Genomic DNA, 16,194 nt, shown 5'->3' with positions numbered 1-16,194 from the left:
TCCCTCTAAATTTCAACCTTTACTGGGCTCTCTTCTTCTGATGCTTCTATTGAAATAATCTTTTTTGCATCACTTACTCTACAGACTTTTTGGGTAGTACTCCTAGTTCTTCTTGCATAAACCTTTGGAGTGGTTGTAGAAACGGTTTCTACCTATGGCTTTGCTACAAGAGTTTTTCTCTTTGGTCTACACCTCTTGGCTACAGGGGAAACTTGAGTTTCCTATGGCTGAACCATAGGTTCATCTTCTGCATTAATTCCTTCTAATTCCTTCCCTTTTCTTTTAGAAGTGGAGAGCTACTCCATGTTTGTCTCAACCATCTCTTCCTCTGTAATAGTCACAGCTCCTTCAGCGATGAGCAATTCATTCTCTGCAGAAATTATGGGAGAAGAGGATTCTCCCATTTCCTCCTTTTCAACTGCTAACTCATCTGCAATAGGAGAATACTCAACCCTAAACTGCAATATGTCTTCAAATACCCCCCATTCCATCTGTGAAACATCCCTAAGAGAATGTTCTACCAGCAATTTTATCAAACCATGATGGTTGATAGAATGATTTCCATTCTTTCATGTTTCTTTGGCACTTGTGGAAATGAGGTGATATAAAAAATTAGGAACATTCACTCTTCGGCCATATTGTAAATGACTAAGCAATTTGAAATGGGGTGAATGTAAATTTGAATACCTCCCTTTGCAAGTAATGTACTTAATTACATATAAAGCCACCTGGGGCCACTATGCTGGAAGGGAAACCCTCCTGGTTCCTTGCTTGTCCACTATTAGAGGTCCATCTATGGGCAGTGTAAATTCTTCTCTGGCACTTCTGGCGTCTTTTGATTCTGGAAACAATTCTCCTTCCTACGGCAATCCTGCAACTTCAGCTATCCACTACTTTGTAGCAATGACCCTTAATCCTTTAAAAATGCCCTCTCCTTTGTTGAATGAATGCATAAAATCAAAGGTAATTTCTTCATTATAATCCCTTATTTTCAGAAAGTAGATAATCTAACCATGATGCTTGAAATAATGCTCACAAAGAGCATCCTATAGCAATGCATCATGGACTGTTGGTTCATGGCGGATTGGTTCTCCACCCATTTCTTAATCTTTTAATGTAGCAAACTCTATAGCTGAGAAACGAAGAACCAAAATACTCTACACACTGAAAATTGAAACTTCCTTACATATTTCCAAATTTGGTGGCAGAGTTCATTAATTTCTTATTCCAAAGAATGTCTTATTAAAGAAATGATGGTGAGCAATCAAATCAAGGTACCGAAAAGGATGAGTAATTACTAATTTTGGAAACCGAACCATAAAACACCCCCCAACTTACTTTGGCATGTGTCCACACAGGCTGAAAGGATTTAGGGAAGTGTACATGGATTTAGCAAAGGCATTAATCATAATGAAATCATAAAAGCCTAATTAAAATAAAATAAAATAAAATATGTACAGACCTGCAGTCATGCAAAAAGAATAACGAAATGAAATGAAATGACAGATACGGAAATGAGATGGGATGACATGGATGAATTTTTTTTTATTTATGGAGAATAATATTTCCATAAGACATGGAGATATTGTTGTGAAATGATGCATGGAGAATTATGAAGTGGCAAGTATGTTCACTACAGTGGCTACAGGAACCTTACCTCCAATACTTTTCTCAATTGCAAAAGGAAATTGATCAGTTGTTGCAAGAACTTGTGTTTGATCCTTTTTAGAAAATTGTTGTAGGAACTCCTCTTTGCTGGCAGGCTTATGATAAAGATGCAATTTGTGACCATTTACCAAAATCTTGAACTAGATCAGGTCAATTGTGGTCAAACAAACAGCTCCATTGTTGAAAACTTCCTCTATCTCATACGGACCTAACCATCTAGTTTGCAGCTTTCCCACAATATCTTTATATCTCGATTCATATAATAGTGCCAAGTCACCTACTTTGAACTTTTTCTCTTTGATGTATTTATCATGCCATTTTTCTCTCCAATTTTGTATTAGTTTTGTCTGTTGGACAACCATTTTTCTCCATTCATCCAAAACATTCAATTGGTGAATACATTCTTTTTGTGCTTCAGAAAGTGTCATATTTGATTGCAAAGTTGTCCTTAGAGTTTTATACTCAAAATAAATAGGCATGATTGCTTCTTTTCCATACACCATCTCAAAAGGTGTAAAACCAATTGGTGTCTTCCAAGTTGTTCTGTATGCCCAAATTGCTTTTGAAAGTCTATGAGACCAGTCTTTTTTATGAACAGATACTGTCTTGGTAAGAATAGCCTCAAGCTCCCTATTTGTAACTTATACTTGCCCATTAGCTTGTGGATGATATGGGGTAGATTTTTTGTGCCTTATATTGTATTCATTGACTAAGGTTTCAATCAATGTTGAAGTAAATTGTGGGCCTTGGCCTAATACAATTTCCCTTTGTACTCCATATCTTGTAAATACCTCCTCATAAAGGAACTCAGCCACCTTATTATCTCTTTCATGTGTCATGGCGTGTGATTCCACCCATTTGGTTACATAATCAGTACATACTAAAATGTAAGATTTTCCATTAGAAGGAGGATCAATTGTGCCAACAAAATCTAATCCCCATTTAGCAAACAGTGCAACCAATATTTGTGGATACAATGGCATCTCATCAGATTTAGTAGGTCTCCCCATGCGCTGGCATCTGTCACATTTTCTTGTATAGTGTGTTACATCCTTATATAATGTGGGCCAATAATATCCTGTATTCAGTATTTTGAGTGTTGTTCTTTTAGCAGCAAAATGTCCTCCACATGGCTCATCATGACATGCATGCAGGATATCATATGTTTCATCCTCGCTTACACATCTTCTCATGACTTGGTCAGGTCCAGTATAAAACAAACAATCAGAAATCCATGAGAGGTTAAATCTTTTCTCCACTAACAACCTTATTTCTTTAGGAGAAAAATGAAGTGGGATTTTAGCAGCACTTAAATAATTGGTTGGCAATATCAGCATACCAGGGAGTGTGGGCATGTATAAGGAATAGATGTTCATCCGGAAAAGCATCATCTACGGATATAGGTGTTGGAAAATGCACACTCCAATGAGAAATTCTAGGTGATTGAAGGTATTGTCATTGATGGCAACCTTGCAATCATGTGATACCAGCAGGCAGACACCGGCACCGATAGACTCTACACTGGCACACAAAACACTAATAGTGAAAAGGAAGAATACCGACATCCTGGCCGACAATAATTTTGTATTAATGTATTTGGTAATTAATTGTAAAATATTTTGTAAGTGGACATGGCAGATTGTAATATGACTCATATATGTATGGGATCATTGTAGATCATTTTTGTAGACAAGAGATAGGATGCGAAGTATGGAAAAGTAATAGCAGACGTAATATGTGAATTGTTGGTTAAAGGTTTATGTTGTAGCAGAGCTTAAACCAGTACTGAATCTGGCATAGCAGATGCTAATCTGAAGTAGTACAAGACATTGGATTAGTATAATCCATTTTTGTAAGTCAATGTGACTCCTTCTGTAATTGAGTAGTGAACTCTAGGCACCTAGCCTTCCTGCATGTGTAGGCCCCTATTGTAAGAGTAATATTCGCTTATTGGCCAGTAAGTGAATATTGTGAGTCACAAATCCCACCGAGTTTTTTCCCACACCGAGTTTCCTTGTTAAAATACTGTGTTATGGTGTGCTTCTCATGTTGTTGTTTTGATTAAGTAAAAGCAGGTATTTGAAAGGTACCCGAACCTTGTACAAGCCAGGAGAACAAAACTGCAAGAAAAAAGTGCCTGGTCACTTCAAAAAGACAAAATGATCCCACCGAAAGGGATCAACTAAAATAACATATCATTAAAAACCCAGAACAAATAGCAAAAGGAAAGCATAGAGATAGCAAAAAGATAGAACCTAGGACACCAACAGAGACCTAAATACTATTCATAATTTCCTCAGCATGAACAACCATTGGTTTCATGTTGTTCGCTGAGGTCTTCAGTTCCTCTAGCTCATGACCTTTGATGTCGTCCTTGATCTTTGTGTTAGCTCTGGTCCTCCTTTCATGACCCTTCTTGTCCAGCTGCTCTTTATCACCATCCTTCTTAGCATTATTCTCAAACTTGTTGATAAGGATGTTCATATTGTCCACCGATGATTTGAGGATTTGGAAATTTTGGTCTGCAATCTTCTTGACGTTGAGTTCCAACCTGTCAATTCTGTTGCCGAAGTCATTCATTTTATTTTCCATTTCCTTTCTATCTCCCATCTCATTGACCTTGTTTTTCGTAGCTATGATTTTTCCAACCATACATTCAATAGCTTCCGCATTATGCAGAATGACAACCAATTCTTTAACATGTTCAGCCAGGGGCTTATCACCAACCATAACTCTTGCGATAGCCTGTGTATCTGTTTTCAAACTGTTGATATCCTTCACAATGGTAGCGATGGTCTCACAGAAGGCTTTAATAGTATCATTGTCACTACTACCACTTTTATCCTCTTTATCCTCCTTTTGCAGACTTGTGGTATTCACGACCTCAATATTGCCCATCATTCTCATGTTGTTGTTATTGTTCTTATTTACTGCATTATTTCTTGGTTTACTGATACTCAATTTTAATATGCTTTTCATGTTTTAAATCAAGTAATTTGATATACCAGTTAGTTAATGATTCACCCCTCCCTCCTAGTATTTTTGGGAATCCTAACAATTAGTATCAAAGCTTGCTCCTCTGTTTTCAAAAGCCTAACAGCTTGAGGAAGATCTTGTCACCGGTAGAGATGGAAAACTTAAGAAAGCAATTGGAAACAACTCTTACAGACTATGATGCAGAAAAAGTGAAGAATATCAAAATTGAGGATGATCTGAAGGTTGCTCAAGATATCATTCAAGAAATTCAAGAGAATCTTACTATTGCAAGGAACAAGAGGAGAGAACTTTGTGAAAAGATGCAGAATGAGGAAAATGAAAAGGAAACACTTAATGATTTGGTAAACAAGCTAAGACAAGAAATCAGTACAATGAAGAATGAGATGCAGGATATGACTATGAGATTTTGTAAAGAAATTGAAGATAGAAAGAAGAATGAAGAAGACTTGGTTAGAAGAATAAATGATGCTAGAAATGAAAACACAAGACTTAGTCATGAAAATGATATATTGAAGATAGATCTGATGCATACACAAAATGACAGAACTGAACTCATGAGATAGAAAGGAATCTTGGAGAATGAACTGACTACTGCAAATCAACACAAGGAGAAATTCAAGAAAAGTTCAGAAGAACTTGGTGACATGTTGAAGAATCAGAAACCTAATGGTGATACAAATGGCCTTGGCTTTGAAGTTGGTAAAAGCTCTGGTACTGCAAATAATCATGATCATAGCAAACCGGTAAGACAACCTAATACTTACAAATTCAATGGGAAATGCTTTAGCAGTAACAAGTATGGTCATAGAGAAAATCAGTGTAGATCCAGAAATCATCAGAACACTAATACACCCACCAGTCAATGTTCTAAATGCAACAAAGTAGGTCACAACTCTGAAAAATTGCATAATGAATGTAAGATGTTATATTTGTGGAAGATTTGGACACTTATCTAATCAATGTAGAACACATACCGGCATAGGATATGGGAAAGCTATTCAAAAGAACAATGTGACTTGTTATGCCTGTAACAAGATTGGACATATTGCAAAATTTTGTAGAAGTAAGGCATCACCGGCAAATACCAAAGGTCCTAGTTTGAAAGGTAAAGAAAAGGTTGAAGAGGTAAAGCAAGAATTCTCAAAACAATGGATTAGAAAGTTAGATCAGAATATTGAAGGGTATAGCCCTCCACTGGCAGAACAGAGCAACACTCCACCGGCAGGAGACTCTTCATCTAACTAAAGGAAAATCTTTTGGGGGTTTAGCAACAAAATGAAAAATATGTTATTATTCCCTTGGTTGATGGTGAGAAGATGAAATTACTTATATATCGACAGATGAGTTAAGTTGTGACTTAACTGACAAGCATTAAATGTGGTAGTTGGAGAAAATAACATTTTAAAGCAAATGTTTTGGCTCCTTTTTCATTCACCGAGCATTCAAATCTTTGAGAGCATGAAAATTCCTAAGCGAAGGCATTCTAAGCGAAGAAGTGAAGCAATCCATCAAAGCATTCATCCTTAAGGCATATTGAGGTATTTATAGCTATGTCATCTTCATCCACTCCTGAATTTATTGCAAACCCTACTATTGTTGAGGTTGTCAAGCGCCCTAGAACCGTATTCCAATGGGTTCCCAAAATTGCAAAGAAAGATGATAGAATAGGTGCATTTTCTCAAATTCCTAAGGGATTAGTATATGTTGAAGACCCTAGGATATATATACATTGTCATATTGAGGAATTAGGTGATGACGAGATCAAGAATATGTACAAGAATATGATTTGTGATGAGTCTAGAAATGTCAAGCCGGAACATAAAATAGTGGAAACCCTAGGTTTTATTGAAATCCTTAGTATCCCGGATTTTTCCAAGGATATCATAAGGATAGTGCTAAGTGGAGTACATGGTGAATTTTTGTGGTTGGATTCAATCCATAAAATCACAAAAGAAGCGGTAAAAGTTGTAACAGGGTTACCTTCCACCTGTAACAGACCTGACAAAACAAAGAAGGTCTCAAATGACACAGTGATAAACCTAACCAGTGCAACATTTGATAAAAGGTCTTTAAGGGTAAACGATGTAAAAGACATAAATATCAGATTTATTAGTATGAGCTTAGGTTATAAGGCTACACATGCAAATAGCTTGAACTTAGTTTCTAGCCTATGTATCAAAAGTGCCTATGATATGGTTAATGATAATACAAGGATAGATGTATGTGAATGGCTCAAAGATGAGTTGATAGACAATATGGGAAAGATTAAAAGAGATAAGAAAGGAACATTAAAATTTGGAAATTTCCTTGTTTGTCTGATTTTGTACATAACAAAACAAGTACCCAGTATTGGTCCAAGAGATTTTGGTTTTGACATTCTGGTAGGAAAACAACTATTGGATCTATTGAACAATATGGGAGAAAATCGAGAGAAAAACCTAAATGAACATTTTCAAGCATTGAAGGCTCGAATGAAAACTAGAGTAAGACTTACACAAGCTATTGTGGATAAATATTAGAAGGAAATTTGTTTTGTGATCAAGAAAGATGAAATCTAGATGGAAGCAGTTGTCCCTAGAACTATCTGGGTAACTGAAATGGGCTATGAAATAGATGACAATATCATTGAAACTTATGCAAAATCCCTCCTTGAAGCACCAAAGGAACCTACTGAGGAAGTTTTTGGAAATGCTAAAACAATAGAACGTGGAATTCAATCAAGGAAAAGGGTTAAGAAAGTTGAAGCAACTATAAGGAAAGGAACTTGACAGGCTAAAGCAATCAAGGAAGATGTTTTGAGACAAACTGGTATAAGTGAAAGTGAGTTGGAAGCACCTCAACCAGAAAATCATCTTTCATCTGTTGGAACTTATTCTGAGAGTGATATAACGGTAGTATTTAAAAGGGTAGAAAGGAAAAGAAAACCCACACCGGTACCCTCTCCTACACCAAAAAGAACCAGACAAAAACAAGAGGCAATGAGGCCTCCAGCAAAGAAAGTGACTCTTAAGAAGAAGAAGGTAAAACAATATATTGCCCCAATAGACAAACTTCTTAGTGAAATTACAGAGGATGGCAAGCTGAAGAACCTCAACAAAATATATAATACACTATCAGCTGGTGATAAGGAAAGCATAGAGAACAATGTAATCTTACACTTAGATATTTAAAAGAAATTTTTTATGGAAGTTGTTCATGAAATTCCAAATGATCTGTATAGGAGACTTGAAGATAGAAGGTTAGCCATCGTTGAGCTGGACAAGAAAATTAAGATTGAAAAACTACTTGCAGTACATCTAGTCAACTCAACTGATGAAATAGATAAACTAATCAGTGAAGAAAACCGGACAGTATTCTCCAATGCTCACTAGCATGTAGCACTGATGGCAGGTAGAGTAAAGGAAGTCTCTGACGAAACAACAGATGCATGGGATATATTGTTTGTGGAAAAAGAAAAACATGAAGAATTACTCAGACCAAAGACTATTAAAGTATATCAAAAGGACAAAGAGAAGGGGAAAGGTAAGGTAGGTGGACCTCCAAGCCTTAAAATAAGTGACAATGTGCCCCCACCTCTTCCAGATACTCCACTGGTAGATACTACTGATAGTCAATCGGCCATAGGGAGTGTGTATACTCCACTAGAGGATACAAATCTTGAGTCTGAAATTTTGTATACTGTGAATGTAGACACCCAGGAAGTAAATATTGTGGTTGACAGAGAAACTAATGAATATAAGGAGGAAGATGTGACTACTGAGTCACTGGCTGTAGAGGTTAAGATAAGCATAGAAAAACCTACATAGGTAGAGCAATCGGCTGAGGATACCACTAAGAAACTGGTAGAAACAACTAAAAAACCATCTGAAGAACTAGCAAAAGAGAGTTCAGAGGTACAAACTGAGACTACAACTGAGAAACCGGCAATTGAAAGCTCAGAGAAACCTTCTGAGACACATATAGAGAAATCAAAATAGGTATAGGTTGAAGCATAGGTTCAGACAGAGACAGTGCAACCGGCCCAAACTGAAAAGCCCAAACCCTTACTTATTGAAATGCAAACACAAACTGACCTACCAGAGGTCAAATCAAGCAAGGTAATTACCACAACCGGTAACAAGGCTATTGTGAAGGCAGTTGGACAATCATCTGGTACTTCTATGGCTTAATTCAGACCTACAAATATAACAGAGGTCTTGTTGGGTTCAATAAAGAAGATCACAAAATGTAATGCACAAACCTATAAGGCTATTGATGATACAATTCTAATTCTTAAATTGATAGCACCAAAGTGCACTATTGATAATAAGGATTCTTTAGGTTGACTAGACACATTGTCTAAGTTCATCACTGGCAACATATTGACTGTTGATCAAATAAATGAGGATACATTTAAGGAAAGAATGATTAAAGAAAAAGAGAAATTCTTTGAGGAAATTTTGAAGAAGAAAAAGGAGAAACTGGATACCTTATTACCGGAACTTGGAGAAATAATTTTTGGCTTCAAGAAATTGTACAGGGACACGTGTAAGACAAATGTCTGAACAAAAGACATTGACAAGGAAATCAGCAAAGCACAAGATAAGATTAACAATATTGCTGACAATCTGATAGGATTATCAGATTCATTTTTGGAGATAGAAAAGAAGATTGCAGAGATAGAAGAGAAAATCAAGAAGTTAGAGAATGACAAACAAAGAATAAAGGATAAAGCAAAGGACTTGAAATGCAGACTCGGTCCAAGACTAGAATACCTCATTTCTTTGAGAAAAGAAATATCTGAGGCTCTGGTTCCTGGACTGAAGACACCAGAAGAGAAAATGCACATACTCACCGGTATAGTGCAGAGAACACAAGAGGCAATAAAAGACAACAAAACATTCAGTAATGGTATAAATTTGATTTTGACAGATATCTTTCAGCTTGTAACCCACCGATTACAATAATCTAGGTAGGACTCCACTGACAGCAAATGACAACCTTTGTCATTGATGTCAAAGGGGGAGTAGTGTGATGAGAAAAATGGTCAGAAGGAAGTAGAGATTATCTGCTCAAGGGGAGCATACATTTTTGGCATACATTTTTGATAACACATTTTTTTGGCAAAGATTTGTTTTGGACTTCAGTTTTCGGATGCATTCTTGAATTTTTCTCATGAGTGTTGCCATCAATGCCAAAGGGGGAGATTGTTGGAAAATTCACACTCCAATGAGAAATTGTAAGTGATTGAAGGTATTGTCATTGATGGCAACCTTGCAATCATGTGATACTGGTAGCCAAACACTGGCACCGATAGACTCTACACCGGCAGACAGAACACTAGCAGCGAAAAGGAAGAATACTAACATCCTAGCTGACATCAATTTTGTATTAATGTATTTTGTAATTAATTGTAAAATCTTTTGTAAGCTGACATGATGGATTGTAATATGACTCATATATGTATGAGATCATTGTAGATAATTTTTGTAGATAAGAGATACGATGTGAAGTATGGAAAAGTAATAGCAGACCTAATATGCGAATTGTTGGTTAAAGGTTTATGTTGTAGTAGAGCTTAAACCAGTACTGAATCTGGCATAGTAGATGCTAATCTGAAGTAGTACAAGACATTGGATTAGTATAATCCATTTTTATAAGTTAGTGTGACTTCTTTTGTAATTGAGCAGTGAGTTCTAGGCACTTGGCCTTCCTGCATGTGCAGGCCCCTATTGTAAGAGTAATATTCCCTTATTGGCCAGTAAGCGAATATTGTGGGTTACAAATTCCACCGAGGTTTTTCCCACACCGGGTTTCCTCATTAAAATACTATGTTATGGTGTGCTTCTCATGTTGTTGTTATTGTTCTTATTTACTGCATTGTTTTTGGTTTACCGGTACTTAGTTTAATATGCTTTTCATGTTTTAAATCAAGTAATTTGATATACCCGTTAGATACTAATTCATCCCCCCCTCTTAGTATCTTTGGGAATCCTAACAATAGTATCTTCCTGTAACTGAAGTCTTGAAAGATAATCTGCAACCACATTGGACTTTCTTGGTTTATCAATAACTGTGATATCAAATTCCTGCATCAATAATAACCAGCGAGCTAATCTATCGCAAATTGAAGGCTTATTCATGAGATATATGATTGCAGTATGATCAGTATGCACAAATATGGGATACCCTGTTATATAGTGCCTGAATTTGTTGAGTCCATATATAACTGCTAACATTTATTTTTCAGTGATTGTGTAATTTAACTCAGGCCCTTGCAAGTTCTTGCTAATATAATATATTGCACTCTCCAAGTTATTAACCTTCTACCCTAAGACTACTCCTATTGCATAATGAGATGCTTATGTATGAATTTGAAATGGTAAAGATGGATTCGAACCTTTAAGAACTGGTGCTTGGATCAAAGTGTGCTTAAGCTTCAAGAAAGCTTCATTGCATGAAGAAGTCCATTTAAATTTCATATCCTTGGTAAGTAGAGAATATAAGGGACTTGCAATTTTTTTGGAATCTTTGATAAACCTTCTATAATAGCTAGCATAACCAAGGAAACTTCTCACATCTTTTTTCTTTAGTGGTGGATTGATATTTTGAATAACTTCAATTTTTGTTGGGCCAACTTGTATTCCTTTTATAGAGATATGATGACCAAGGACTAGGACTATTCCTTCTTGCATCATTCTGAAGCACTTCTCACTATTTAGTGACAAACTATAGTCTTCACACCGTTGCAAAACTTTCTTCAGGTTCGTTAATGCTTCTTCAAATTAAAAACCATAAGTTGTAAAGTCATCTATATAAATTTCCATGATGTCTTGGGAAATATCTGAAAATATGTTGATCACTGCTCTTTGAAAAGTGGCTGGAGCATTTCACAATCCAAAAGGAATAACATAATATGCATATGTTCCCCAAGGACAAGTAAATGTAGTCTTCTCTTGGTCCTTTGGGGCTATCTGAATCTGGTTGTAACCACTGAATCAATCAATAAATGAAAAGTATCTCTTCCTAGCCAAAGAGTCTAATACCTGATCCACAAATGGCAATGGAAAATGATCTTTTCTTCTTGCTAAATTCAATACTCTATAATAAACACATACCGTCCATTTTCCTCCTTTCTTAGGAACTATTACCAAAGATGATACCCATTGGTTATCAGAAATAGGATAGATAAACCCAGCCTTTAACAACTTCTGCAATTCCTCTTTAACTATTTCTTTTAATGCAGGATTGATACTTCTTTGTGGCTGTCTAAGTGGGCAACAATCTTCTTTTATATAGATACAGTGGGTACAAATTGTTGGGTCTATTCCATGCATGTCCTTGTAATCCGATGCAAAGGCATGTTTATGACATTTAAGCAAGTCCACGAGTGCTACTTTTTGAGTATCTGCAAGATCACTATTGATATTGAAATATTTATTCAAATCAACTTCTATTTTGATAGTAAGATCAATCTAGGATATATCAGGAAAATGAGAAGTACAGACCTCCTGTGGCAACAGAGTATGCAATATATCAGTGGCTGCAAGAAAGTCTAAATCTGCAATATTTGGTACCAACTCCTACAATTGTTGTTCATGTTTTAACTGATTTGTCAAAGATTTATAAATAATTGAGTCTTCATCATGTAATTGCATGAATGGCCCTCAATTAATCATCATAAGGTGATTAATAGAGTCAACTCCCTTGGATTCTTCTCCCAAAGTAAGCCAAACAACTTGTTGTTGATCAAACTGGGGTTGACCAGGAGAATACAAAGCTAATGTTTTTGTATAGTTCCCATATGAAATAGTCATATCCCCTGATCTACATCCAATATATGCATCAGTCGTGGCAAGCCAAGGTCTTCCCAAAATCAACGAATATCCTCCCAATGTCGCCTTTGGAGACAGAATCATAAAATCTGTAGGGTATTCCCAGGAATCCAAAGTAACAACCACATCTTCAATCATACCATCAGGTCAAACTATATAGATGTCAGCAAGTTGTAGGACTGTAGGTGTAGGTATGAGACTATTGATTTCAATCTGGTGCATTACTTCTCTTGTCATCACATTAATGGCTACCCCTAAATCAACTAAAACATTCCTTATCTGAGTGCCATTAATGACTATATTCACAATAGGACTACTAGGATCAAAATATTTAGGAATTGAAACCTTTCCTAGCATAATATCTGCCAGTTGACCCTTCACATGCACTGTTCGAGGATCCCTCTTATTCCTACCAGGTTTTTTAAGACATGCCTCTCTAAGTGCCTTACTATATATAGGAACATCTTTTATTGCTTGCAATAATGGGATTTTAATACATAAAAGTTTCAGTTGATCTATGCTATCAAAACCTTGCTCTTGTTCTGTAAGAACTTCATTTTCTTGCAATCTCTAGGGAAATGGGGGCAATCTCTATTTTTTGAGGTATTGTGGCTATTAGATTAGATATTTCTTGTTCTTCTTGGATCTCAATTATAACTGGAGGAGATGGATAAGGCAGAGTTGTCCCTGATCTATGGTGAATATCACTTATAGATAGAGAATAGGTTGGGTATTGATTAGGGTCAGTTGAATAAGCTTGTTGTTGTTGCTAAGATTTAATATTAGGATTTGGCATTGGCTAAGTGGGAAACTTCATTGGTTTAGGGGGAACAACAGTTTCTACAGAGGGAGGCATTATTGCAGGTGGTTGTGGTTGTTGAATAGGCCGTTGATATCCAGAAGATTGGGTAGTCCATGGTTGACTCCCCCTCCATTAAGGAGTAGGTTGCCAATTCCCTTGTGCCTGAGGTGGATACCAATTTTCCTGTGGCTACTACCACTATGGGATTTGATTAGAAAAATTTTGCCCTTGGCCTTGAGGACCATAAAAGTTTAGATAATTACCAAACTTTTGAGCATATGGTGATTGCCATTGATTATTTGGTACATAAGAATTTTCACTATAACTAGAAAAAGAAAGTGGATCCAGAGGCATACCTTGTCTTTGGAAATTTAGTGTTCTTTGAGTAACATAGAAAACTTGTTCATCCTCACCTTGTACTAGCTTGAAGTCGGGAACCTCAAGATTTGCAACCATTTTACATCTGGAGTCTATTTTTCTTTGTCTGCAATGAGGGCAAAATTCTAGAAGAAATGCACTAGCTTCTTCATGCTTCTTCTTAGCTAAGAGTGTATCCAACTGAGTAGCCATATTGTTTATGATGTCCACCTTAAAGTCCTTCAACAAATGGCTAAGTTCCATTCTAGAAATTCCAGTACTAGATGTTGATGAAGGAACTCCTGGCTTGAAATGAATCTCATCTTCCCTTTGTGTCATTCTAAAAATATCATCCCCATGATGATCAATGCCTCTACAATAGTCTTTATACTTTGCAAGACATAATCGTTTCATCTCATCCCATGTATTGATTGTGCTACTACCCAAACTCATAAACCATCTTAAAGATGATTCTTTTAAAGTGGCAGGAAATATTTTGAGTCTATGGGCATCTATAGTACAATCAAAACTCCTACAGAGAACATCAAACTCAAACAGAAATGTGTCTGGATCCTCTATCACTAATCCATTGAATTTAGGGAGGGAAGAAGCTGTAATGTTCTTGAGATTAGAATTATCATGCTGATCAGATATGAGGAACTCAAATTTTGGGTCCCAAGGTGGATTATTCCCACCAGGAGGTGAATTTCCTTGCATTGGACTAGTGGGGTGAGTTACCAAATGAAATTGTTCTTCTGGTAGTCCAAAAGGGAATTGAAGACTTCCTTCTGGAAATTTAGATTCAGGGTGGTTCAAATTCTCTAGGGTTTGATAAAGTTCAGCAAAAGGATTTATATCTGGGGAATTAATTTTTGCATGATTAGGATTACTGGATAGAAATATACCTAGAACATCTCTTCTTCGCCTATGCATGCAAGTTCATAATTTTTTTTTTGAACAATTAGGTATGCCAGAAAAATAATTAACTAAATACTGAAAAGACAATAACCATAACAGGTTCTTAGTTTGACACCATCCTTGACAATGACGCCAAAAATGTTCAACCCAACAATAAGAATAATAACTTTAGTTGAAGTCTCAACCCAAAGTTTGGATATTCACTTGGTAAAGTCACTATTTCCATAGCTAGTGTTCATTTGATTGTCAACCCAGGGACATAATACTTGAAATGGGTCTGCACTATATATGCACTAAGTTCCTGCAATAGCTACTCTGCATTACTGCAACAACTAACATTTATGCGGAAAAGATAAGAAATAATTGAAACTATTGAAAGGCTACAAGAAAACTTATGCATTAACATAAATTCATTCAAGCAATATTGGCTAAGTTCAATGTCACTCAACAAAGATTACTCTATAAATTCATTCAAGCAATATTGGCTAAGTTCAATGTCACTCAACAAAGATTACTCTATTTTGGTTTAGCTGTAGGAACAATCAATGGATCTGTTTCCAATGGCTGCATGAACAATCAATGCAAGAACATCTACTGCATCTAAAGAAGAAAACTAATCTTAACAAAGGCACAGGAACACTCACCAAGTGGGCCCCCTTGGATGAGTCATTCCAGGCTTCTCAAAAACAACTCTAAGTGCTCAGAATAACATACTTTTATTCATTGTTTTTTGGAAGTCATTACATGATTCAACATCAAAGGAAACTCAAAACACTTATAACTTTATTTCTAAGATCCTCTGCTCTGCTTTTTGTCTTCTCTATCTAACCTCAAAAAAGACACAAAGACCTTTATTTAAAAGAAAAGAATTACTTCCTATTACACAGATCACACCAATTAGAAGAGGCGGATAACTAATCAAGAAAGGAAACAACCAGAGTTGAGTCGCTAATAATGTGGATCTAAACCAAACCACTGTCATAAGACATTGTGGCAGTATTTTCAAGACTGGGTATGTGCAAGATCATGGTGTGCCAAAACAGGCCCTTAAGTGGCAATGAAATGTCAGAAAATCAGATTTATGCAACTTGACATGAAAATTTGAATAAGTTGTGAACATTATTTTCAAAATATGTAAGAAGACAAAATATCGAAAATTGAATGCAGTTTCTAAGCTACTAGTTGTTTTTTGGAAAAAAAAAATCCTATTTGATGAAAATTTTAAATTTCAATGCAGTGGCACTAAAATTTCAAGAAAAAAATAAGTAGATGTATGTCTGACCACCCTAATCACAATCAAATCATAATATTTTTTTATAATATTTATAATATAAGTATTAGACTCATGTCCGGATGTGACATATTTTTTTTTAATTTTTTATAAAGTAAATAATTATTTATGAATTTTTTACAAAAGCTTTTCAAAAATTCAGAAACTCCTACGTCTGACCACCTTAACTTGGTCAAAACCTTATGAATTTTTTTTTTTTTAATTTTTCCCTATAGTAGACAAAGAATAGGATGTGACGCATGTTTCGGATTCAAAAAATGTTATACCGTTTGAAAGTTGAGTGTTTTCCAATCAGTATATCAATCAAGACTATTGTCAGAATTCAATTAGAAAATAAATAATAATTA

This window comes from Cryptomeria japonica, chromosome 11 (genome assembly GCF_030272615.1).
Source record: "Cryptomeria japonica chromosome 11, Sugi_1.0, whole genome shotgun sequence".
Taxonomy (NCBI): Eukaryota; Viridiplantae; Streptophyta; class Pinopsida; order Cupressales; family Cupressaceae; genus Cryptomeria; species Cryptomeria japonica.
Note: the sequence above shows the minus strand (reverse complement) of the source record.